Source organism: Delphinapterus leucas, chromosome 6 (assembly GCF_059928025.1).
Source record: "Delphinapterus leucas isolate spDelLeu-1000000601 "Yukka" chromosome 6, BTC_Dleu_Yukka2, whole genome shotgun sequence".
NCBI lineage: Eukaryota > Metazoa > Chordata > Mammalia > Artiodactyla > Monodontidae > Delphinapterus > Delphinapterus leucas.
Window position 1 is genome coordinate 99415030 of NC_143134.1, and position 24279 is coordinate 99439308.

Here is a 24279-nt window from a genome sequence, read left to right on the forward strand (position 1 = left end):
TACGCAGAGAATTAAAATTCAGGGCTGTGATAGTGGCTGACTGTGTGGTTCCTTTAGACTGGTGGTCAAGGAAGGCTTCTCTGAGGAGATAGCTCTTCAGCTGATGGCAAGAAGGTACCAACCTGGGAAGCTCAGGGGAAGGATATTCTGGAGAGTGGGCAGCATGTTCAAACGCTCTTGGGCAGAAGCCCATTTGGTGGGTGTGAGATATGAAGGAAGGCTAGTGTGGCTGGAGTGTGGTGGGTGAGGGTGAAAGCAGCATGAGATAAGGTCAGATCAGGCAGGGCTCTGTGAGGGAGGACAAGGATTTTGGAATTTATTCAAAGCGAGATGGAAAATCACTGGAAGGTGTTTACGTAAGAAAGTGACTTGATCAGATTTATGTTTTTAGAAAGATCCTCTGGCTGCCGTATGGCAAATGGACTGCAGGAAGATTGGAAGCAGGAACATCAGTTCCAAGGGTATTGCAGTGACTCAGGCAAGAGATGCTCAGGGGTTTGGTTAGGGTGTTGGCAGTGAAGAAGGAGAGGAGTGGATGTTGGGGTATCCTGTGGAGGTAGAGGTCATAGGACTTGCTGAACGATTGGGTATGGGCTGTAGGAGAACAGAGGAATCAAAGATATTTCCTAGATTTTTGGCTTGGGTAACTTGGTGCTGTTTACTTTGATGAGGAAAATTGGAGGAGAAGCAAATTTTTCAGGGGAAAATTACTGATCCTATTAGCTGTCTAAGTAGAAATGTCAAACAGAGAATTGATTGTGTGAGTCTGGACTTGCAGAGAGAAGTCAGGACAAGAATTGCAGGTTTGGAAACCTCCATACGTGGATGGTATTTTAATCAGGAGATTGGTGGCATCACCCAGGCAGAGTGTAGATGGAGAAGAGAAGAACCCAGGATTGAGTCCTGGGTCCTTTAAAGTGGGGAGATTAAGCAGAAAACAGAGAATCTGAAAAGGAGACTGAAGAGGAACAGCCAGTGAGGCAGGCGGAACATCAGCAAGTGAGAGTTCATGGTAGCCAAGAGGGCTTCCCTGGTGGCGCAGTGGTTGAGAGTCCGCCTGCCGATGCAGGGGACACGGGTTCGTGCCCCGGTCCGGGAAGATCCCATAGGCCGCGGAGCGGCTGGGCCCGTGAGCCGTGGCCGCTGGGCCTGCGCGTCCGGAGCCTGTGCTCCGCAACGGGAGAGGCCACAGCAGTGAGAGGCCCGTGTACCGCAAAACAAACAAACAAAAAACCAACACATAGTAGCCAAGAGAAGACAGTGTTTCAGGGAGGACATAGGCCAGCTAAAACATCAAGTACAATGAGGACTAAAGTCACCATTGGATTTGGCAACAAGGAGATCATTGAACCTCATTGCAGACATTGTGAACATGGGAGGCATGCCAATTTGGGAGCCAAATAGGATTTGGTTTGGACTGTATTTCCACCACTTACCAGCTGGGTGACCTTGGACAGGTCACGTAACCTGTCTATAAATTTAGATAATGACATTCACCGTGTAGGATTGTTGTAAGTATAAGTGAGATAAACTATATGAAATTGCACAGCACTTAATAGGCACTCAATACATATTGATTCCCATTTTTTAGGCAGCTGTGGAAAGGCAGGGAACTTGGGACAGCCCCAGGGAAGAGGTCTTGGTGTCCTCAGGATCTGTTTTGGAAGCCTCATTAGTGCTTGTTTTCAAAGAAAAGAAAAGGGTTATTGATCCAGAGGCCTGAGAGTTGAGGCAGCTAACTCTGTCCAAGAAGGAAATGAGGGCAGGGTTTTGGGCCCCATGTTTGGCCTCAGGCATCCTTACTAATAAACTCCTAGGTCATAAGGTTTCCTACTAGCTGGTCACCATCCTCACTCCTAGTAGGTACTGGGCTGAGCAGGACAGATTGAGGCTGAAGGTGACTGTGTCTAAATCCTTGAACAGTGTGTTCTGAGCAAACTTGGTGCTTAGGGTAATGCCCCTGTGACTTGGATGAGTTTCCAGGACTCGTGAGAAGTCCCAGACCCTGTGGTAAGAAGACCATGGTTCCCCCAGTCTTTGCATGGAGAAAAGTGGATCAAACAGAGCAGGGGAGCCCATTTCAGAGTCACATTTGTGCTCTCTTCCTGTACAAATGTAGCTGGGACCATGGGGTAGAAGGAGGTCAAAACAAGGGGTCACTGCCCGCGGGGCTGTGAGCAGTTGTTGGATTTAGTCCTTATCCCAAATGGTCAGGTCTGGAGACATCCAGTTCTCAGTCCCCCAGGAGTTACTGGAAATGCCAGGGTTTAAGTGGGGAAACTGCTGAGAGAGATAAATGAGACTGAGCGCCTGGGACAGGGAGGGCAGGTACGGGACACATGTGGCCACCTCGACCCCCTTGGTGCAGGGCAGACACAGCTAATCCATCACAGCTCGTTTCCACTCAACCTAAACTCAGTCTCTGAGCCTAACCCAAACCATCCTCAACACAGAGCTCCATGCAGCCACTAGCAATAATTGAGCCTTGGCTTTTAAGGCAGACTTAGCAAATTTTTTTTTTTTTTTTGCTAGGCCAGTTTTACTAATCTCTGTAACTAGTACTCAAATAACTTTTTACAGCCTGAGAAGAGGAGTGCTCTGCAACATTTTAATAGTATCATGTAGCACTTGGCCATCATCTTCAATCCTCCATTACATGAAACTTATTTTAAGAGGTGATGGGGGTTTGGAATTGAACTTTCATGGACCTCTAGAGCACTTCTTTGCAAACTTTATCATCTTAGTAAAGGCAGAGTCTGATTTAGCTAGTCGAGGGTGGGACCTGAGAGTGTGCATTACTGACAAGCTCCCAGGTGCTACTGATGCAACTGAGCTGCAGTCCACACTTTGAGTAGCAAGGGAATGGACCACGTTAGGTGTTGACTCACAAGACAGGAGAGGAAAATTTCAGACAAACAGGAACCTAATAGGGCTCACAGTGTTCTAGAGACAAGTTGGCAAGATCCTGCAGCCACCTGGACAAGCAATCCAGGATGATGTAACTCTGCCATGGAGACTCATGTTATGAAATAGGGGAGTAGCTTGAAGAGAATTTACACTCCCGGCTCCCATTGCCTTGCGTGCAAGTTGCTGTTCATGGGCAGGACAGGGTGATGGCTGCTGGGCCCCTTGCCTTGTCAGTTGGGAAGAGAGGCAGTGAGTGGGCTGCCAGAAGACTTCTTGGAGTTTGCTGGCATGAGGACAGGGTAAGAAGCAAACCACAGTATCCCAGGAGCAGAGATAGAGCCAGGGGGCTGTGCCCTTTACATTGGCAGCTCCAGCTTTCTCAGTCCCAGTGGTAGTTCTGGAACTGCAACCAACCAACCAACCAGAGATCTGTAACCCACTTCTTTGCCTTCTCACTCAGTTTCTGCAGAACCTGTCTGTTCAAGCAGCCTCCCTGCCGGAGGGGAGAAGTTGAGTGAAAGATGGTTTGTTTGCTGGCTCTTTCCATGTACATTTCCTACTGGGCACAACTCTGGCTAGATTCAAAGCATATTTAGATACGTGTCTGAAGGCTAAAGTTGTACCTGGTTACTAAAGGGGGCAGACAAGAATGTGGGGGAATAGCTACCACCACCCAACACGGACCTCCTTGATAACCTGCATCCCAGGAGACCAATATGAAGGCGTGATGGAAAGGGAGTTTGGATTTGAATCTCAGCTTCTCACGTAACACCTCTGTGACTTTAGACACGTTACTTGATTTGTCTGAACGTTGTTTTCCTCATTAGCCAAATATGATCTCCTTGCAGGGCTAAAATGGCAAAATTAAATGAGGCAATCGTTGTACAAGGTCTGAAGGCAAGACCTGACTTAGTCCCAGCACTCACCTATAGAGGCCTCCTTTCTGGCTCCACCTGGCACTTTCCCTCTTATGACGCAGTCCCTGCTGCCCACGTGGGCCAAGGGAGAGCTGGGCAAGGGAGCTGCTGACCCCACCCAACCTCTGCTGGACCAGCTGCCTCTTCCATCCCCGGCAGCACCCCACCCAGATAGAGTCAGCTAACAGGAAACACAGGTTTCTCCTGGACCGTAAAATGAAAATAGTAAGATCCACCTCCAGGCCGTGAGGGTTTAGTGAACCATTGGATTTGGAAATATTTAGTATGACCATACATCACAGTGTGTCCCAAACCGTTTCAGTTTATAGCTGATGTCCAAGTGTCCATTCTCAAGGGCTCCACTTTGGATGATGAAGTGTAAACACATAAATTGTAAGGGGCTGTGCAAATCCTAGGCAATGTATGTGTATTTGTGGTTAGAAGCTCTTGTTGCTAACAATAAATGAAGGCTGGAAACACAAGAGTTGCAATGGTTTTCTCTTTGCCTTCCATATTTTTTTAATTATTTTTTTTTTTTTTGGCCACACTGCACCACAGGTGGGATCTTGGTTCCCCGACCAGGGATGGGACTGTGCCCCCTGCAGTAGGCGCTTTTTCCTACCCTTGTCTTTTTGGGGACAAGAGGAAATCCGGGGAGTTTTGATGATTGGAGGGAGCCTTGGGATCTGGAAAATCCCCCTGACCCGAAGAATACACTCCCGGGATCCCCTCCACCCATGCCCCCCATCAGATACCCCGCTCCCTTTCAACCCTTCCAACCCCCAGGCCACTGACTCACTCCCATCCAGGCCTAGACCTGTGCTCACCCAGTGAGCTGTGCTCACCTACCTGTGCTCACCTACTCCCCCTTGCCTGTGAGGATGGCAAAGACTTCCCTGAGAATATGAAGCCCACGTGGGCCTCTGGAGTTGCTCAAGCATCTGTCTTCCTTCTCCCTGTCTCCTTCTCCTCTTTTTTTGCCTCTTATGGAAGCTATACTGAGATTAAGCAATGCTCAGGGGTAACTGGGTCACGTCAGCTGTGTGGGGGGAGGAGGAGACAGTGGGACCGCTCAGGTCACCGTGTATCAGACAGCAGCCGACGCCTCCTTAACCGAGCAGGAAAATCGGGAACCTCCGTTCGCTGACTGCTCAACTACCCATCACTTACTGCATCAAGCTCAGCTCCACTCAGAAAGCCAGGTAGCCTTCACCACTATGTCCCCCCATACCCCAGTCTTCAGCCACATGGAACTTTTCAGTGTCCCCTGGACTTACCAACTCTTCAGGCCTCTGTGCGTTGACCCACGCTCTTCCTTTTCCTCACAGTGAAAGGAGCTCTCCCTCTTTATTGCTCTGAAAACTCTCTACATCTGCTTCTCTGAGAAGGTTTCCCCAGGCAGAGTTAGTTTCTTTCTCCTCTCTCCGCCCAGAGCACAGCACTTGCACTGCCATTAATGCTTCACAGATCTGCCAACCCATCTTTGTATTTTCAGAGCCCATCACAGTACTGGGTTCATGTGAGCCGCTTAGTAAATGCATGTCCAGTGGATGAATGAATGAATGAATGAGTAATGGTAAGAGGGTTCGCTGTGGGGTCAAGTTACCTTGACTGGTACCAGCAACCATTGTGTGCTCTTGACCAAGTCACTTAACCTCTCCTAACCTCAGATGCCTCACCAATAAGATGGTAATAATTACACCCACACTACCTACCTTGTAGGGCTGCGGTGAGGACCCAATGACATAATTTATGGGAAAGCACCTTATAAGCTAAAAAGGGAGATACATGCACCCCAATACCACGAAGTTTACTAGACTGATTGGGTTTCAGAACCCTCACTCCTGAGCGAGGTGAATACTGGAAAAAGAGGCTCTCTGAACTCTCCAAGAAACTGTCAGCAGAAGCAGCTTTCAGTGCAAGCACAAAGACACATATATGTGCTTATATGGAAATGTGTTTTTAACAAATATAACATGAGAATGGAATTCTTTCTTCCCCACATCAAGCCTTGATAGCTAATTAATTCCACCTGGAGGAGGGAGCCAGCCATTGGGCAAAGAGAAGTCCTCCTTCCATGTTTGGGAAGGAATCTACGGTAGCTATCTCATGGGCATCTGGAGAAAGGCAACGGATAAACCAAGTCATTGGTTTTGAAGGATCTCAAAGATTACTTAGTCTGACCTCATCATTTATAGGCAACCCAGAAAGGGAACATGTTTAGCTCGGGAAACTGAGAAATGGCAGAACTGGGCATGACCTCCTCTCTTTCCACTGCTCTTTCTCCTACGTAGCCAATTTTCCTGATCCCAGACTGTGATGGCATCTCTTAGCTAGAGTCTGTTGATAGTCGTTAGAACAACCTGTGGACAAATTAATTATCCAAGGAAATACTCCTTATAGCAGGCTTTATTCTCCTCTCAGCAAATATCGTGCCCAAATGAGTGCTTTCAAGCTGATGACCCTTGGCACCTTCTTGCCTTCATAATAATTGCCTTATAAATTAATTCCTTATAAATTGCCTTGGACGCACTGAGTGCCTGGGTAGACGCTGAGCACTGTGCTGAACTTTGCAACAATGAGACTCAATGTCTAAACCTGCAATGAAGGACACTGCAGACTGGTCCCCAGGGGACCTGGATTCTGACTCCTTGATCCTGCCACCAACCAGCTGTGGCACCTTGACAGGGCACTTCCATCCTCTGAACCTCACTTTTCAAATCTGTGAAATAACGTTGAACTCCTTCCCGATTTCAGGGCTATAGGATGAACTGGGATTCTGGATGCCCCCCTGACAAGAACAAGAGGATGTTGCCCCCAGATTTATTTTCTTAACTCAGGTGCCACTCCTAACTCAGGCTCAGGCACACTGTGGGGTAGGGGCAGGGACTGCGTCTCTTACAATATTTGAGCAGTATTTTAGGCACGATAGCAGCTTCAGCTGGGAGCCGATTTAGGGAAGCCATTGTGCGTTCACCTCTTCTCTGTCATAACCTCCAGGATGCTGAGGGATAAAAACCCTTGGCCTTAGCCTCAGTCACCATTTTTGTTTGTTTGTTTAATGTTATTCCATCATTAATTCTTTCCCATTTGCCTGATGTTCTCGACTTCGTTGCTACCTTCTCCCCTGGCCATTCATCAACACCTGTGGTTTCAAATACCACCTAGATGCTGAGGCTTCTCAAACTATTCTCCTGGTCCAGGGAAGATCCGTGTACTCTTGCCCTCGGGCATCACCTCTAAGCTTTAGACATAAATTCAACACCTCCTGAGTGTCCCACGGTCCTGTCACATTCAGCATCTCCTCCCGGCCCCCTGACTCTTGCTTCCCTCCCAGTCTTCCTCGTCCCGGTAACGATGCCACATTCAACCACTTGACCAAACAGAACACAGGAAATCATCCTCTTTTTTTGAGGATGGCATGCGGGGTCTTAGTTCCCCGACCAGGGATTGAACCTGCGCCCCCTGCAGTGGAAGCACAGAGTCTTAACCACTGGACCGCCAGGGAAGTCCTTGGAAATCATCCTTGATGCCTCTCCTGTCCTGCCTATCCTAGTCGTCTCCTTCTTTAACCTAGATCCTGTCCTTCCTTTCCTGTTTCTACCACTTTTGCCCTGGCTCCTGCCTTATCATCCCTCCCCATGACCACTGTATCAGCCTTTAACCTACCTTCCCTGCTTCCTCCAATCTGTCCAGACTGGAGTCTGGACAGTGGTTCTCATCCTTGATGCAACTGAGATCATCTGGGAAGCTTTCACCCACTGATGCCTTGGTGGCACCCCCAGGGACTCTAATGTAATTGCTCTGGGGTGTGGTCCAGTATGGAGAGTCTCAAATGTTCCTCAGCTGATTCTAATTTAAAGTCAAGGTGGAGGGCTACTGTGCTAAAATAATCTTCTGACACTACTTGCAAGGTAAAGTCTAAACTCTGTAACTGGCGTTACCTAACCATTCCCAAATAGGACACAGCCTCCCTCATCTGTTAGCTTCGCAGGTGAGTCCAATATATGGGCAAGGATGAGGCCACTTCTCTTAGCTGTAGCGTGGATGATGCGGAGAGGCAGCAAGGCTGATACAGTGGTCCAGGTGAGAGATGATGGACAAAAAGAAGGGCAGATACAATGGAAGTGGTGAGTTCCACTGACTCTTTTGTACTCCCTCAAGCCCAGACGTATAATTAGTAAAAATGTTCTTGGACACAGAATCGGATATCTCTTCTCCCATTTCCACCTCACTGTACTGTACAACCGTACAGCAAGAGTGAGTTTGATTGAGCAAGCATAATACCTCAGCTGTTCTAGTGAAAGGGAGAGTAGGAAAGGACAGCCTGATACCAGAGGGGCCCCTGGAAAACTATCACACATGCACATTAAGTCCCAAAGATGGTAAAAAACAGTTCTTTACTTTCCCTTCAAGTAGCCTCCTGCCCTTCTAAACCCACCTAAGCTAGACATCGAGGTTGTCTTTCTCTTTCTGCTTGCCCGTCTTTCCTTTACATCAAACAGTCCTCTTGGTTTTTTATTTGTTTGTTTGTTTTAACATCTTTGCCTTCCCCCCAGGGTTCTGCTCCTCTTTCTCTTGGCTCTGATCTATGCTTAACCAATTGTGTACATCTGGTTTCTCCTTGACTGAGCTGATGGGAGGTGAGGTTTAGGGACTCTTGGAACACAGGTCTGTATGACTCCAGAGTCCATGTTCTTTCCATTGTACCAAGCACGCTTTACTAACTTTTGTTTTCTGGTAAATCAAGGCTTTTCCAAGAGCAATCTAACTTGAACGGTATGAGGTGAAAAGTAGATGTGACCTAAGGAGTGAACACTTCCAAAGCCTTGTGTTTTCCAGATCAACACCTTGCGGTGAGGGATCACAGTTCTCATGGGATTTCTTAGAGGAACATTCTTTAGAGTCAGCATGCGTGAGTAGGAAGTTCAGGGTTAGGAATCAGTACAACGGCAAGAGTCCTGAATAACAGGCCAGGTCAGCTTGAGAAAGTCACTTACCCTCTTTGAGCCTTGTTTTTCTTGTCAGTAACTGAGGATAATATATTTGCTTTTGTTCAGTTTACTGTGAAGATCCTATGAAAGAATGCCCGGGGAGGTGCTTTTTAAACTGTGCAGAACTCTGTTGTTGTTGGGGTTTTTTTTGCGGTACGCGGGCCTCTCACTGTTGTGGCCTCTCCCGTTGCGGAGCAACAGGCTCCGGACGCGCAGGCTCAGCGGCCATGGCTCACGGGCCCAGCCGCTCCGCGGCATGTGGGATTTTCCCAGACCGGGGCACGAACCCGTGTCCTCTGCATCGGCAGGCGGACTCTCAACCACTGCGCCACCAGGGAAGCCCAGCTGTGCAGAACTCTGAATGCATAAAGCATTGCTATTCTACCTGCAAATACGAACACTTGATGCCTGGAAGTGAACGATGAGATAGAGACGTTAATTTGAAATGCCAAAACTGACCAGGCATTGGATTCATCACGTAGTTCGTATGGTTTTCTAATAAGGGATCATAATTTGTCTTGGGACATCCAAGAACTCTTGTAAAACAGTGCTGTACAGGATGTAACATATTGAAGATTAAGATGTATGGGCATGATACCCAGATTTACAACATACTGGCTGTTTTGCAATTTGAAAATCTAAAACCAGATTTTGGAAAGAAATAATTCTCTTCCAGCCAAGCAGCACAGCCAAAGACAGAATCTGAGGGAGAAGGTCCAATGGGTGCTTCTAGAGTCCAATCTGGGTTGACAAACCCAAATGTCCACAGGGTGAGGCAGTAGTGGGGGCGGACTGGGCTTCTGAAGGACCGTTACAGGAGGCAACAGCTACTCAATATCTATCCATTGTGGCCACGTAGGAATTGGGCTGCACGCACCAGATTTTCTGATTTTTTCAAGAGAAGCAGGGAATATAGGTTTTTGTTTGTGAATATATATGAAATTTCCATTTTTAAATGTTGGCAGTGGAACAAATTTAAAACATGTGGGCCAAACCAAACAGATGTGCTGATTGGATTTGGCCCTCAGGCCACCCACCTGTAACTTCTGATCTGGGCCAACTGGCTACCCATTAGAACTACCTGGGGGAGGTTTTAGAAATCTCAATACTCAGGCCTTACCCTGAACCAATTAAATCAGCATTTCTGAGGGTGAGACTCAGGCATGTATCTAAACTAAAGCTGACCAGGTGATTCTAGTGTTTAGCCAAGTTTAAGAACCAGTGCTTAAGAGCCTTCTTAAGATCTAGTCCTCACTGTAAAAACTATAGGGCTGACAAAAGAAATTGAAGAAGACACAAATAAATGGAAAGATACCTCCTGTTCATGGACTAGAATAATTAATGTTGTTAAGATGTCCATACCACCCAAATCTATAGATTCAACGCAATCCCTATCAAAATTCCAACGACATTTTTCACAGAAATAGAACAAACAATCCTAAAATTAGTATGGAACTACAAAAGACCCTGAATAGCAAAAGCAATCTTGAGAAAGAAGAACAAAGCTGGAGGCATCATACTTCCTGATATCAAACTATACTATAAAGCTATTGGAATCAAAATATTATGGTACTGGCTTAAAAATAGACACACAGACCAATGGAACAGAATCAAGAGCCCAGAAGTAAACCCACACATATACAGTCAACTAAGGTTCAACAGGGGGACCAAGAATATTCAATAAGGAAAGGATAGTCTCTTCAATAAATAATGTTGGCAGAGCTCTATATCCACACGTAAAAGAATGAAACTAGACCCCTATCTTACATCATTTACCAAAATTAACTCAAAATGGGTTAAAGACTTAAAATACAAGACCTAAAACCATAAAACTCCCAGAAGAAAACGTATGTCAAAAGTTCTTTGACATGGGTCTCGGCAGTAATTTTTTGGATACGACAACAAAAGCAGAAGCAGCAAAAGCAAAAATAAACAACGGGAACTACAGCAAACAGCAAAAAACAGTCAACAAAATGAAAAGATAACCTATGGGAAGGGAGAATGTATTTACAAATCAAATATCTGATAAGGGGTTAACATCCAAAATTTGTAAGGAACTCGTATAATTCAATAGCAGAAAAAGCAAATAACCTAATTTAAAAATGGGCAAAGGACCCGAATAGACATTTTTTCCAAAGAAGATATGCAAATGGCCAAATGGTACATGAAAAGCCGCACAACATCACTAATCATCAGGGAAATGCAGATCAAAACCACGGTGAGATACCACCTCACACCTGTTAGAATGCCTCCGATCAAAAAGACAAGAGCTAACAAATGCTGGCGAGGATGTGGAGGATGTACACCGTTGGTAGGGATGTAAATGGACACAGCCACAATGGAAAACAGTATGGAGCCTGCGTGTCCGGAGCCTGTGCTCCACAACGGGAGAGGCCACAACAGTGAGAGGCCCGCATACCGCAAAAAAAAAAAAAAAAAAAAAAAAAATGAAGGAAATCTTCCCATTTGCAACAGTGTGGACTTTGAGGGCATTATGCTAAGTGAAATAATTCAGACAGGGAAAGAAAAATATTATATGATCTCATTTATATATGCAGTCTTAAAAAACCGAACTCGGGCTTCCCTGGTGGCGCAGTGGTTGAGAGTCCGCCTGCCGATGCAGGGGACACGGGTTCGTGCCCCGGTCCGGGAGGATCCCCCATGCCGCGGAGCGGCTGGGCCCGTGAGCCATGGCTGCTGAGCCTGCGTGTCCGGACCCTCTGCTCCACAACGGGAGAGGCCACAACAGTGAGAGGCCCGCATACCGCCAAAAACAAAACCCAAATTCATAGAGACAGGGAGTAGATTGGTGGTTTCTAGGGGCGGGGGGGTGGTGGGGGAAATTGGTGAAAGTGGTCAAAATGTGCAAACTTCCAGTTATAAGAAGAATAAATTATGGGGTCTATTATATAGCATGGTGACTATAGTTAACAATACTGTATTGTATACTTGGAAGTTTCTAAGAGAGCAGACCTTAAAAGTTCTCACTCCCTCAAAAAAAAAAAAAAAGGTAACTATGTGGATGTGTTAACTAATCTTATTATGGTAATCATTTCACAATATATACATATATCAAATCATCACATCAAGAGGGAGAGGGCCAAGATAGCATTATGCTAAGTGAAATAAGTCAGGCAGAGAAAGACAAATGTGTGATTTTACTTATATGTGGAATAGATACAGAACAAATAGGTAGTCACTAGAGAGGAGAGGGGTATAATATGTAATAATAGGTGAGGGAGATTAAGAGGTATAACTTTCTAGTCATGAAATAAATGAATCATGGGGATGAAATCTACAGCATGGGGAATATAGTCAATAATATTGTAATAACTTTGTATGGTGATAGATTATAACTAGATTTATGGTGGTGATCATTTTGTAATGTATAGAAATATCAAATCCCTACGTTATGCACTTGGAACTAACATGGTGCTGTAGGTCAATTATACATCAATGAAAATTTTTAAATAAATAAAAATAGAAAATAATCACATCAAATTTTTTAAATGAACTTGACTAATTCTTGGGGTGCACGTGTGGGTGGTAACACTAAAAAAATACATCATGTCTTCTGCTGGGAGGCTGTTGACTGACTCGTGCCTGCACTGTACCTCCTGGTAACTTTCTCTGCCACCTGGAAGGCTGTTCTTTTACACTAGCGTGTGACAAGTCTCTTTGCCACCAGTAGGTTACATAATCCTGTGGCAGCCATGTGCTCTCCAAAGATACTTGAATCTCAGCCTTGAAGGGGGGAATGGTGGGTGGGAAGAGGAGTCCCTCTGAGTTCTGATTCTTTCCTTGTCCACTGTCTCTCAACTTTAGAGGTAGTAATTGCTCTCTGCTTTTGCTACTTTGGTATTCTTTAGAGTCCTCTTTTATCCCTTTTAATAATTAACTATATTTTACTAGTTAAAAGTCCTTTAAAATTATATAGATATCTCAAGTAGTCAAATCCATAGAGACAGAATATAGCATAGTGATTACCAGGGGCTGGGAGGGGAGAAGAAAGGGGAGTGATTGATTGATGGGTAGGTTTCCATTTGGGAAGATGAAAACATTCTGGAGATGGATGGTGGTGATGGTTACACAACAATGTGAATGTACTTAGTGCCACTGAACTGTACACTTAAAGATGGTTAAAATGGCAAAGTTGAGGTTATATATAATTTACCACAATTTTTTTAAAGTTCTTTATATTAAATTTCGAAGTTATAGATGTGGCTTGTCTCCTGGTCAGACCTTGGCTGATACACAAGGCCTTTTGCAGCAGCCTCCTCAATGGCCTGTCCTCCTTCTGGCCTCTCACATTAATGCATCTTTCACCCCTGCAACAAGGTCCATGTCCCTAGGTGGAGCTCTTTTGAATTCATCTCTGTTCTAGGGCAATTGTAGCTAAACAGTTTTAGTCTTGCTTCCCTATCTAATCAATTAGAAATGCTGTGTAGCCTCAGGGGAAAAGAGTACATGATTGATTAGTAATGTCTGTTGTGAGCACAGGATGCGAAATGGCAGCAAGCACAAAGCAGATTTGACGTTTTTGTTCTAGGTGCTTGGCTGAACTGATTGATTATGATTTCTTTGGAATGTATGCACAATTCAAAGTAGAATTTCAGGATCAGGAAAGACAGAAAATTTTTTCCCAAAGAAAATGTACCTTCTTTATTCTTCTATGAATCTTTTGACAAGTTCACATTCCTAATTGGTAATGGGAAAATTACATAGGCTCAGTCCTATCCATCAGTTTTTTTCTAATCCAGTTGTACCTGTATAGATTTAGTTGTACAAAGAAATACCTTAGCTATTTTAAGTAAAAAGCAGTATGTGCAGAAGAAATAATTGATATTTCAATTTCAAATAATTGATAGGATTGAAAGGCAGACTCTGGGCTGAAGTGGTTCCCAGAGCACCACCACAGAACTGGGCTTCCAGGGGAGCTGCTACCTCTGTCACAACCAAGAAGGTAGATAAACGTCCATTCAACTTCAAGAACACCATCTCGAGCACCGTTCACAGTTCCAATGCTCCCTCTTTGTGTGTTCTCTCTCTTTGCTCCTCCCATCTGATTCTGTGCCCTGGAGGGCCTTCTTCCCATCCTTTGCCTAACAGTGGGGACAGTGGGGAAGCAGGAGAGTCTGCCCATATGAGTGATGACCTGTGGAAGGAAAGAAGGTATTGCTGGCTGGTCTGCTCCCATTTTCATTGTCATCACTCTATCCTGACCCAGGTGATGATGTTGTAGGGCTCAGTCATGGCTGGTGCCTTAGGGGTGAGGACAGGCGTGAGTCCTTAGTCTTCATCTGGTTCAATCCATGATCACAGGACTTTGCTGATGAAATGGCCTTGGCATAGGTAGTGAGTGTGGTTTTCTCAATCAGTGCTCACTATCAGAACACTCACATGTGTCAGGGCACTCCCATATAAGCAGCTGCTTTGATCCCACCCACGGTTTGCAGCCTGCCCCATTCCCAGTGTGTGTCCCATAGTCCGGCATTACATGACTTCTGATCCTCCAGTAACCAGTGTTCCCACATGTGCACTGGATCCTCCTTTACCTCAGTAAGAACCAAGTGGGACTGAGAGGTGGGCATCCATCCTAAGCCCACTTCACCAGCACAGGGGCCTCACAAGTCTCCAGAGAGGCAGAGGAGCCCATGTACTTTTGCACAAGTACATCCCCAAACTTCAGGGATCCCCTGGGAGAAGGGAGACAGGAATACATAAGTACCCAAAGGCTTTAGTCACTACAGACTGCATTTCTCATATAAGACTGAGAGGAAACATACACATCAACCACTGCCAAGGTCACATAAAGAGACAATGGAATTGACATGCCTCCTATAACCTGTGTTGCTGATAATCTTGCTGAAAGGATTAAACCCGATCCCATGTCTGGATTCAGAAATTTCCAGGAAATACAAAGGATAGAAAAACATGAAGAACTACACCAAGAGTGTGCAATCAGCAAAACTCTGGAAGCTCTATGGGTCAGAAAGCCTGGGTTCATCAAGTGAGAAGTTGTAATAAAATGGACGAGATGGAGGAGAAACATATAGATTCAAAAACATTTAAGAGGGCTTCCCTGGTGGCGCAGTGGTTGAGAGTCCGCCTGCCAATACAGGGGACACGGGTTTGTGCCCCGGTCCAGGAAGATCCCACATGCCGCAGAGCGGCTGGGCCCGTGAGCCATGGCCGCTGAGCCTGTGCGTCCGGAGCCTGTGTTCCGCAACGGGAGAGGCCGCAACAGTGAGAGGCCCGCGTACCAGAATAAAAAAACAAAAAAACAACATTTAAGAGACACATCCCTTTTTTCAAATGGTCTAGCTAAACTAAATCTTGGGAGGCACATGTGGGTGGTAACACTGTTTTAAAAAATACCTGGGGGTGATATAAACAATGCACAAATTTTTTTATGGGGAGAGGAAGGAGATTGCAACAAAGTTCTTCTTTCCTTGACTCAGACAGGGATCCTTTTATTATAATTAATTAGACAATAATTTGATTTGTGTGGTTCCCTGTATTTGTGTTTTATGTTACAATAAAAATATTAAAAAAAAGAAAAAGCCAGAAAGCAGAGAGGGAACTGGACCAGACCGGGAGTCATGGGTTGGAAAGCCATCCATCACGGTCTCTGAAAAAGCGCCTCAGCTGCTCTGAGCCTCCGCTCCTCAACCCGATGGTAATGGACCAGTGGGATAGCTCCCAAAGTCCTAATCCATTTATATTCTGTGGATTCTGTACCTTTTGGTAGGTTGATCCTGTGAATTGCCGCAGTTTTCAAGCTGATATGACCCTAGATTATTGCTAAAGTTCAGAAAGTATTTTGTAAACAAATACCTATAATCTGGGAAAAAACACATTCAATATGGCAGACACTGCTAGGCACCTACCCAATATCCATCTAGTCTCCCAGTTTCCTTACTAACAAAACCCTAATTATTAGGAGTAGGTAGCAACATGCTCAGCTGAAACAAACTCAATTTCCCAGGTACTTATGCACAAAGCATGGCCAGTGAGGCCAGTGAGTGGGACTTCCAGGGAAATCTATTGTTTATTTTCCTGATAAAAACAACAGGCTCAACTGGCTTATGCTTTTAGCCTTTTGATCCTCCTCCACTTCCTGCCTGAAACTAGGATGAGGGCCTGGAGGTGCTACAGCTGTCTTTGAGCCTGAGAAAGAGGGCTGGGTGCTAGGTATGACAGAGCAGGAAGATGGGAGAAGCCTGAGTTCCTGATGGCATCACGGACTCACTGCTCCATCTTGGGCTGCTGCTTCCAGATTTCCTAATATGCTAAGAACATGAGACCTCTTGGTTGTTAAACCTCTGTGGTTATATTTCTGTTACCTGCAGCCAAATACTCTCCCCCCAGATTGGATGCCTCTGTGTGCAGAAGTAGAATGCTCTAAAAATGAAGGCAGGGATTTCCCTGAAAACTAGAAATTAACATCGTGATTGTTACCGTTATAATGCAAGGGCAAATAAAATTGTAACCATGTATAGTGATGGATGTTATCTAGACTTATTGTGGCGATCACGTCACAATGTAAGCAAATATCAAATCATTCTGTTGTACACCTGAAACTAATATGGCAAATATATCTAAATTTTTTTAAAAAGGAAAAAAATTATTTAAAAGGGAAAAAGAAAAAAAAAATTGTAACTACACTGCAAGGGCATTTGAGAGCCAATTTTGAGACTATCTTTGCTCTGGCCCAGAAGTAGAAATGGCACCAGTGTAGGGTTAGGGTTAGGTTTAGGCTCTCCTGGTTTTGCTGACTGATGATGTGGAGCAAATGTTTGAGGATAGCAGAGATGGAGGCATGTGAGTCTGAGGCTTTCAAAAGAGTTCATTGGGAACATGCAAAAATGAATGTAGAAGAGCTTTGTAAGCAACAGAGCACTGTGCACTTGGATGGCTGGTTGTCATTGTTTTAAACTCTTTCCTACATGGTAAAAATAAAATAGAGAACCATGGTGGGAAAAGCACTGAATTCTGAGCCAGAAGGACCAGTGTTGGAGGCCTGGCCCCACCACCTCCTGGCCGTGTGACCTTGGACAAGTCACTTAGCTCTGAGTCTCATTTTCTTCATCAGCAAAATGAGCTTAATGCTAGCCTGGAAGGATTGTTGGGAGGCCTGGATTTGATGTTGTCTGTGAAGTGCCAGCACAGCCTGTGTGGCACTTAGTAGGCGCTCTACAAATGTAGGCCCTTGTCTCTTCTTCTCACACCCTGTAAGGTCTCATTAAGTAACTCTTCAATTTAAATCTAAATGGTGATCTCAAGACTGATGAGAATTTTAATTGTCCTCTGTTCCAGCCCACATCTAAGCCAGAATCTTGGCTGCAATATCCCTTCAGGTGGATTGCCAGCCTCTCTCTGTCCACTCTCGGGAGGGGATACTCATTATGCCCAAAGCACCTCTTCAAGCTCTAGACAGCTCTGCCTGTTACCATGTTTTCTTCTGGGCCGAGTTGAAATCTGCTCCTCAGAGCCTCCTCCCAGAAGCCAGTCTGTAGCATTTTCTGAACTGCTTGAGCGCTGTCTCCCTGACTTCTGAGCCCTTTGCAGAGCTCTGCCCCCCAGCCCACTCTGTCTCCGGCTCCCTGGAGGAGAGCTGCTCTCTGCCGAGGTTACGGCACCAGGTGATCCATCCCCACTGCTCAAAATTGGGTCCAGAGAAGCCATTCCACACGGACCTACCCCCTAGGAGTCCGATGCCCACAGACAGCTGAATCTGGTCTGCAAATGTGGGTGGTTGTTCTTTTGTTTTCTTTTTGCCCTCACAGTGTTTTCTAAAAAATGGAATTAGTAGGGACGTCCCTGGAGGTCCAGTGGTTAGGACTAGGCGCTTTCACTGCCGAGGGCCTGGGTTCAATCCCTGGTTGGGGAACTAAGATCCCACAAGCCGCACAGCTCGGCCAAAAAATAAAAAATAATTTTAATGGAATTAATGCCAACATTTAGAAACCTGAAGATTTCACATTTAAAAAATCCAGGTTCTTCAAACGTATGGACACCAAGGGGGGAAAGTGGCAGGGGGTGAGATGAACCTGGGAGATTGGGATTGACACATATACACTAATATGTATAAAATAGATAACTAATAAGAACCTGCTGTATAAAAAATAAAATAAAATTTATATTATTAAAAAAAAATTCAGGTTCTTATGGAACATCTGGCAATACCAAGTCTTCATTCCTGTACTCCAAGAGTTGGCTAGAGATGAGTAGAGGCCACCCCAGACACAGGGGCATAGTGGTCTGCTGTTCACCATGTTCCCCATCTCTCCTGACTGTCTTACACTCACTGGCTCACCTCATTTATATTTAATACCTGGTCCCTATAGGTATTAGGATCTACCACCTGTGCTCTGTTCAGCAGGGCCTCCCTTGTACATAAACAGTTCATTTGCAGCCAAGATCAAGGTAACCACACCCCAACAGGCAACTTGAAAACTGCCTAGGAAATTCCTTCATAATTTTCGGATACCACCTTTAAATAGTCATCCTAAAGAAACACTTTCACACATGTTCTAAATAGCATAATTAAATATTTCATCACAGCATTGCTTATAATAATGAATATCTAGGAATAGCTTAAATGCCTGGCTACTGGAGAGTCACTAAGTCCACCACAGTATCTGCAGGTCACAGAGTGCTATGCAGCCATAAAATACAACAACAGTTAACGAGAAGTCAAATATGTTCAGACTTGGAAAAATCTCTAGTATATATTCACTGAAAATAGTAAGTTACAAGGTAATATAAAAATATGATGCAATTTATGTTTAAAAACAACATATTTACAAATATATATATTTATGTAGATGGATAGAAAAGCTCTAGAAGGCAACACATCAAACTTATAGTAGTAGTTACTGCTGAAATGGGACTAGAATTGGGGACAATAGTCAGGAAAGACTTTGGCGTTACTAGTATTGTTTTAATTTTGTGTGTGTGTGTGTGAGTTTATTTATATATTATTTGGCTTGTTGAAATGCAATTAAAAAGACAATTTGCGGAGCAGAAGCAAGAAGAACTACAGTCCTGCAGCCTGTGGGACAAAAACCACATTCTCAGAAAGATAGACAAGATGAAAAGGCAGAAGGCTATGTACCAGTTGAAGTAACAAGATAAAACCCCAGAAAAACAACTAAATGAAGTGGAGATAGGCAACATTTCAGAAAAAGAATTCAGAAAAATGATAGTGAAGATGATCAAGGACCTTGGAAAAAGAATGGAGGCAAAGACTGAGAAGATGCAAGAAATGTTCAACAAAGACCTAGAAGAATTAAAGAACAAACAGAGATGAACAATACAATAACTGATATGAAAAATACACTAGAAGGAATCAATAGCAGAATAACTGAGGAAGAAGCAAGGATAAGTGACCTGGAAGACAGAATGGTGGAATTCACTGCTGTGGAACAGAATAAAGAAAAAAGAATGAAAAGAAATGAAGACAGCATAAGAGACCTCTGGGACAACATTAAACGCAACAGCGTTCCCATTATAGGGGTCCCAGAAGGAGAAGAGAGAGAGAAAGGACCCAAGAAAATATTTGAAGAGCATAGTCAAAAACTTCCCTAACATGGGAAAGGAAATAGCCACCCAAGTCCAGGAAGTGCAGAGAGTCCCATACAGGATAAACCTGAGGAGAAACATGCTGAGACACATAGTAATCAAATTGGCAAAAATTAAAGACAAAGAAAAATTATTGAAAGCAGCAAGGGAAAAATGAAAATAACATACAAGGGAACTCCCATAAGGTTAACAGCTGATTTCTCAGCAGAAACTCTACTAGCCAGAAGGGAGTGGCATGATATACTTAAAGTGATGAAAGGGAAGAACTTACAACCAAGATTACTGTACCTGACAAGGACCTCGTTCAGATTTGTGGAGAAATCAAAAGCTTTACAGACAAGCAAAAGCTAAGAAAATTTAGCACCACCAAACCAGCTCTACAACAAATGCTAAAGGAATTTTTCTAAGTGGGAAACACAAGAGAGGAAAAGGACCTACAAAAACAAACCCAAAACGATTAAGATAATGATAATAGGAACATACACATTGGTAATTACCTTACACGTGAATGGATTCAATGCTCCAACCGAAAGACACAGGCTCACTGCACGGATACAGAAACGAGACCCATATATATGCTGTCTACAAGAGACCCACTGCAGATCTAGGGACATATACAGACTGAAAGTGAGGGGATGGAAAAAGGTATTCCATGCAAATGGAAATAAAAAGAAAGCTGGAGTAGCAATACTCATATCAGATAAAATAGACTTTAAAATAAAGAATGTTACAAGAGACAAGGAAGGACACTACGTAATGATCAAGAGATCAATCCAAGAAGAAGATATAACAATTATAACTATATATGCACCCAACATAGGAGCACCTCAATACATAAGGCAACTGCTAACAGCTATAAAAGGGGAAATTGACAGTAACACAATAATAGTGGGGGACTATAACACCTCACTTACACCAATGGACAGATCATCCAAACAGAAAATTAATAAGGAAACACAAGCTTTAAATGACACAATAGACCAGATAGATTTAACTGATATTTATAGGGCATTCCATCGGAAAACAGCAGATTACACTTTCTTCTCTGGTGCACATGGAACATTCTCCAGGATAGATCACATCGTGGGTCACAAATCAAGCCTCAGTAAATTTAAGAAAATTGCAGTCATATCAAGCATCTTTTCTGACCACAACACTATGAGATTAGAAATCAATTACAGGGAAACAAATGTAAAAAACACAAACACATGAAGGCTAAACAATACATTACTAAATAACCAAGAGATGACTGAAGAAATCAAAGAGGGAATCAAAAAATACCTAGAGACAAATGACAATGAAAACACGACAATCCAAAACCTATGGGATGCGGCAAAAGCAGTTCTAAGAGGGAAGTTTATAGCTATACAAGCCTACCTCAAGAAACAAGAAAAATCTCAAACAATCTAACCTTACACCTAAAGGAACTAGAGAAAGAAGAACAAACAAAATGCAAAGTTAGCAGAAGGAAAGAAATCATAAAGATCAGAGCAGAAATAAATGAAATAGAAACAAAGAAAACAATAGCAAAGGTCAATAAAACTAAAAGCTGGTTCTTTGAGAAGATAAACAAAATTGATAAACCATTAGCCAGACTCATCAAGAAAAAGAGGGAGAGGACTTAAATCAATAAAATTAGAAATGAAAAAGGAGAAGTTACAACAGACACCACAGAAATACAAAGCATCCTAAGAGACTACTACAAGCAACTCTATGCCAATAAAATGGACAACCTGGAAGAAATGGACAAATCCTTAGAAGGGGATAACCTTCCAAGACTGAACCAGGAAGAAGTAGAAAATATGAACAGGCCAATCACAAGTAATGAAATTGAAACTGTGATTAAAAATCTTCCAACAAACAAAAGTCCAGGGCCAAAAGGCTTCACAGGTGAATTCTATCAAACATTTAGAGAAGAGCTAACACCCATGCTTCTCAAACTCTTCCAAAAAACTGCAGAGGAAGGAACACTCCCAAACTCATTGTACGAGGCCACCATCACCCTGATACCAAACCCAGACAAAGATACTACACAAAAAGAAAATTACAGACCAATATCACTGATGAATATAGATGCAAAAATCCTCATCAAAATACTAGCAAACAGAATTGAACAACACATTAAAAGGATCATACACGATGTTCAGGTGGGATTTATCCCAGGGATGCAAGGATTCCTCAGTATATGCAAATCAATCAATGTGAGACACCATATTAACAATTTGAAGAATAAAAACCATATGATCATCTCAATAGATGCAGAAAAAGCTTTTGACAAAATTCAACACCCATTTATGATAAAAACTCTCCAGAAAGTGGGCACAGAGGCAACCTACCTCAACATAATGGCCATATGTTGACACACCCACAGCAAACATCATTCTCAATGGTGAAAAACTGAGAGCATTTCCTCTAAGATCAGGAGCAAGACAAGGATGTCCACTATTGCCACTATTATTCAAGACAGTATTGGAAGTCCTAGCCACAGCAATCAGAGAAGAGAAAGAAATAAAAGGAAAACAAATTGGAAGAGAAGAAGTAAAACTGTCCCTGTTTGCAGATGACATGATACTATACATAGATAATTCCTAAAAACTACTAGAAAACTAGTAGCCACCAGAAAACTACTAACAACCAGAAAACTGTCCCTGTTTGCAAATGACATGATACTATACATAGAGAATACTAAAGATGCCACCAGAAAACTACTACAGCTATTCAGTGAATTTGGTAAAGTTGCAGGATACAAAATTAATGCACAGAAATCTCTTGCATTCCTATACACTAATGATGAAAAATCGGAAAGAGAAATTAGGAAACGCTCCAATTTACCATTGCAAAAAAAAGAATAAAATACCTAGGAATAAACCTACTGAGGGAGACAAAAGACCTGTATACAGAAAACTATAAGACACTGATGAAAGAAATTAAAGATGATACCAACAGATGGAGAGGTATACCATGTTCTTGGATTAGAAGAACTAATATTGTGAAAATGACTATACTACCCAAAGCAATCTACAGATTCAATGCAGTCCCTGTCAAATTACCAATGGCATTTTTATGGAACTAGAACAAAAAATCTTAAAATTTGTATGGAGACACAAAAGACCCTGAATAGCCAAAGCAGTCTTCAGGGAAAAAAACGGAGCTGGAGGAATCAGACTCCGTGACTTCAGACTATACTACAAAGCTACAGTAATCAAGACAATATGGTACTGGCACAAAAACAGAAATATAGATCAATGGAACAAGATAGAAAGCCCAGAGATAAACCCACACACCTATGGTCAACTAATCTATGACAAAGGAGGCAAGGATATACAATGGAGAAAAGACAGTCTCTTCAATAAGTGGTGCTGGGAAAACTGGACAGCTACATGTAAAAGAATGAAATTAGAACACTCCCTAACACCATACACAAAAATAAACTCAAAATGGATTAGAGACCTAAACGTAAGACTAGACACTATAAAAACTCTTAGAGGAAAACGTAGGAAGAACACTCTTTGACATAAATCACAGCAAGATCTTTTCTGATCCACCTCCTAGAGTAATGGAAATAAAAACAAAAATAAACAAATGGGACCTAATGAAACTTCAAAGCTTTTGCACAGCAAAGGAAACCATAAACAAGACAAAAAGACAACCCTCAGAATGGGAGAAAGTTTTTGCAAACGAATCAACGGACAAAGGATTAATCTCCAAAATATATAAATAGCTTATGCAGCTCAATATTAAAAAACAAACAACCCAATCAAAAAATGGGCAGAAGACCTAAATAGGCATTTCTCCAAAGAAGATATACAGACTGCCAACAAACACATGAAAGAATGCTCAACATCATTAATCATTAGAGAAATGCAAATCAAAACTACAATGAGATATCATCTCACACCAGTCAGAATGACCATCATCAAAAAATCTAGAAACAATGAATGCTGGAGAGGGTGTGGAGAAAAGGGAACACTCTTGCACTGCTGGTGGGAATGTGAGTTGGTACAGCCACTATGGAGAACAGTATGGAGGTTCCTTAAAAAACTACAAATAGAATCACCATATGACCCAGCAATCCCCCTACTGGGCATATACCCTGAGAAAACCATAATTCAAAAAGAGTCATGTACCAAAATGTTCATTGCAGCTCTATTTACAATAGCCCGGAGATGGAAACAACCTAAGTGTCCATCATCGGATGAATGGATAAAGAAGATGTGGCACATATATACAATGGAATATTACTCAGCCATAAAAAGGAACGAAATTGGGTCATTTGTAGAGACCTGGATAGATCTAGAGACTGTCATACAGAGTGAAGTAAGTCAGAAAGAGAAAAACAAATATCATATATTAATGCATATATGTGGAACCTAGAAAAATGGTACAGATGAACCGATTTGCAGGGCAGAAATTGAGACACAGATGTAGAGAACAAACGTATGGACACCAAGGGGGGAAAGCGGCGGGGGTGGTGATGGTGGTGTGATGAATTGGGAGATTGGGATTGACATGTATACACTGATGTGTGTTAAATGGATGACTAATAAGAACCTGCTGTATAAAAAAATAAATTAAATTAAAAAAATACAATTTGTGCTCTGTACAGTAGCTCATTCCTATGCTCGAGTCTGCAAGTATGGAGAAATCAATCACCCTGAATCACATTCTGTTTGTGAACTTAGTGTGTCATGCATTTCTAGGGAGTCCATACCTCTGAGCAGTTTTAGTTGAGTTCCAATTTCAAATATGCTGTGTCCCAATAAATACACTCATTCTTGCCAGACTTAGGTCTGGAAAATATTGTCACTGTATAACTTATACAAATTGCTGTTTCTAAGCAACTACATATCAAGGATACATCAAATTTACCAAAA

The 24279-nt window shown here is 43.1% G+C and overlaps 1 protein-coding gene across 1 annotated transcript in view; it reads left to right on the top strand.

The window, feature by feature from the left end:
- Positions 1 to 23787, top strand: part of LOC149749017 (large ribosomal subunit protein eL18-like) — a 57765-nt gene extending 33978 nt beyond the window's left edge. The window contains exon 2 of the mRNA XM_089913504.1: positions 1 to 23787. This exon is cut by the window's left edge and continues 21173 nt beyond it. The gene's annotated coding sequence lies outside the window, so the exon portion shown is untranslated.
- The last annotated feature ends 492 nt before the right edge of the window (positions 23788 to 24279 follow it).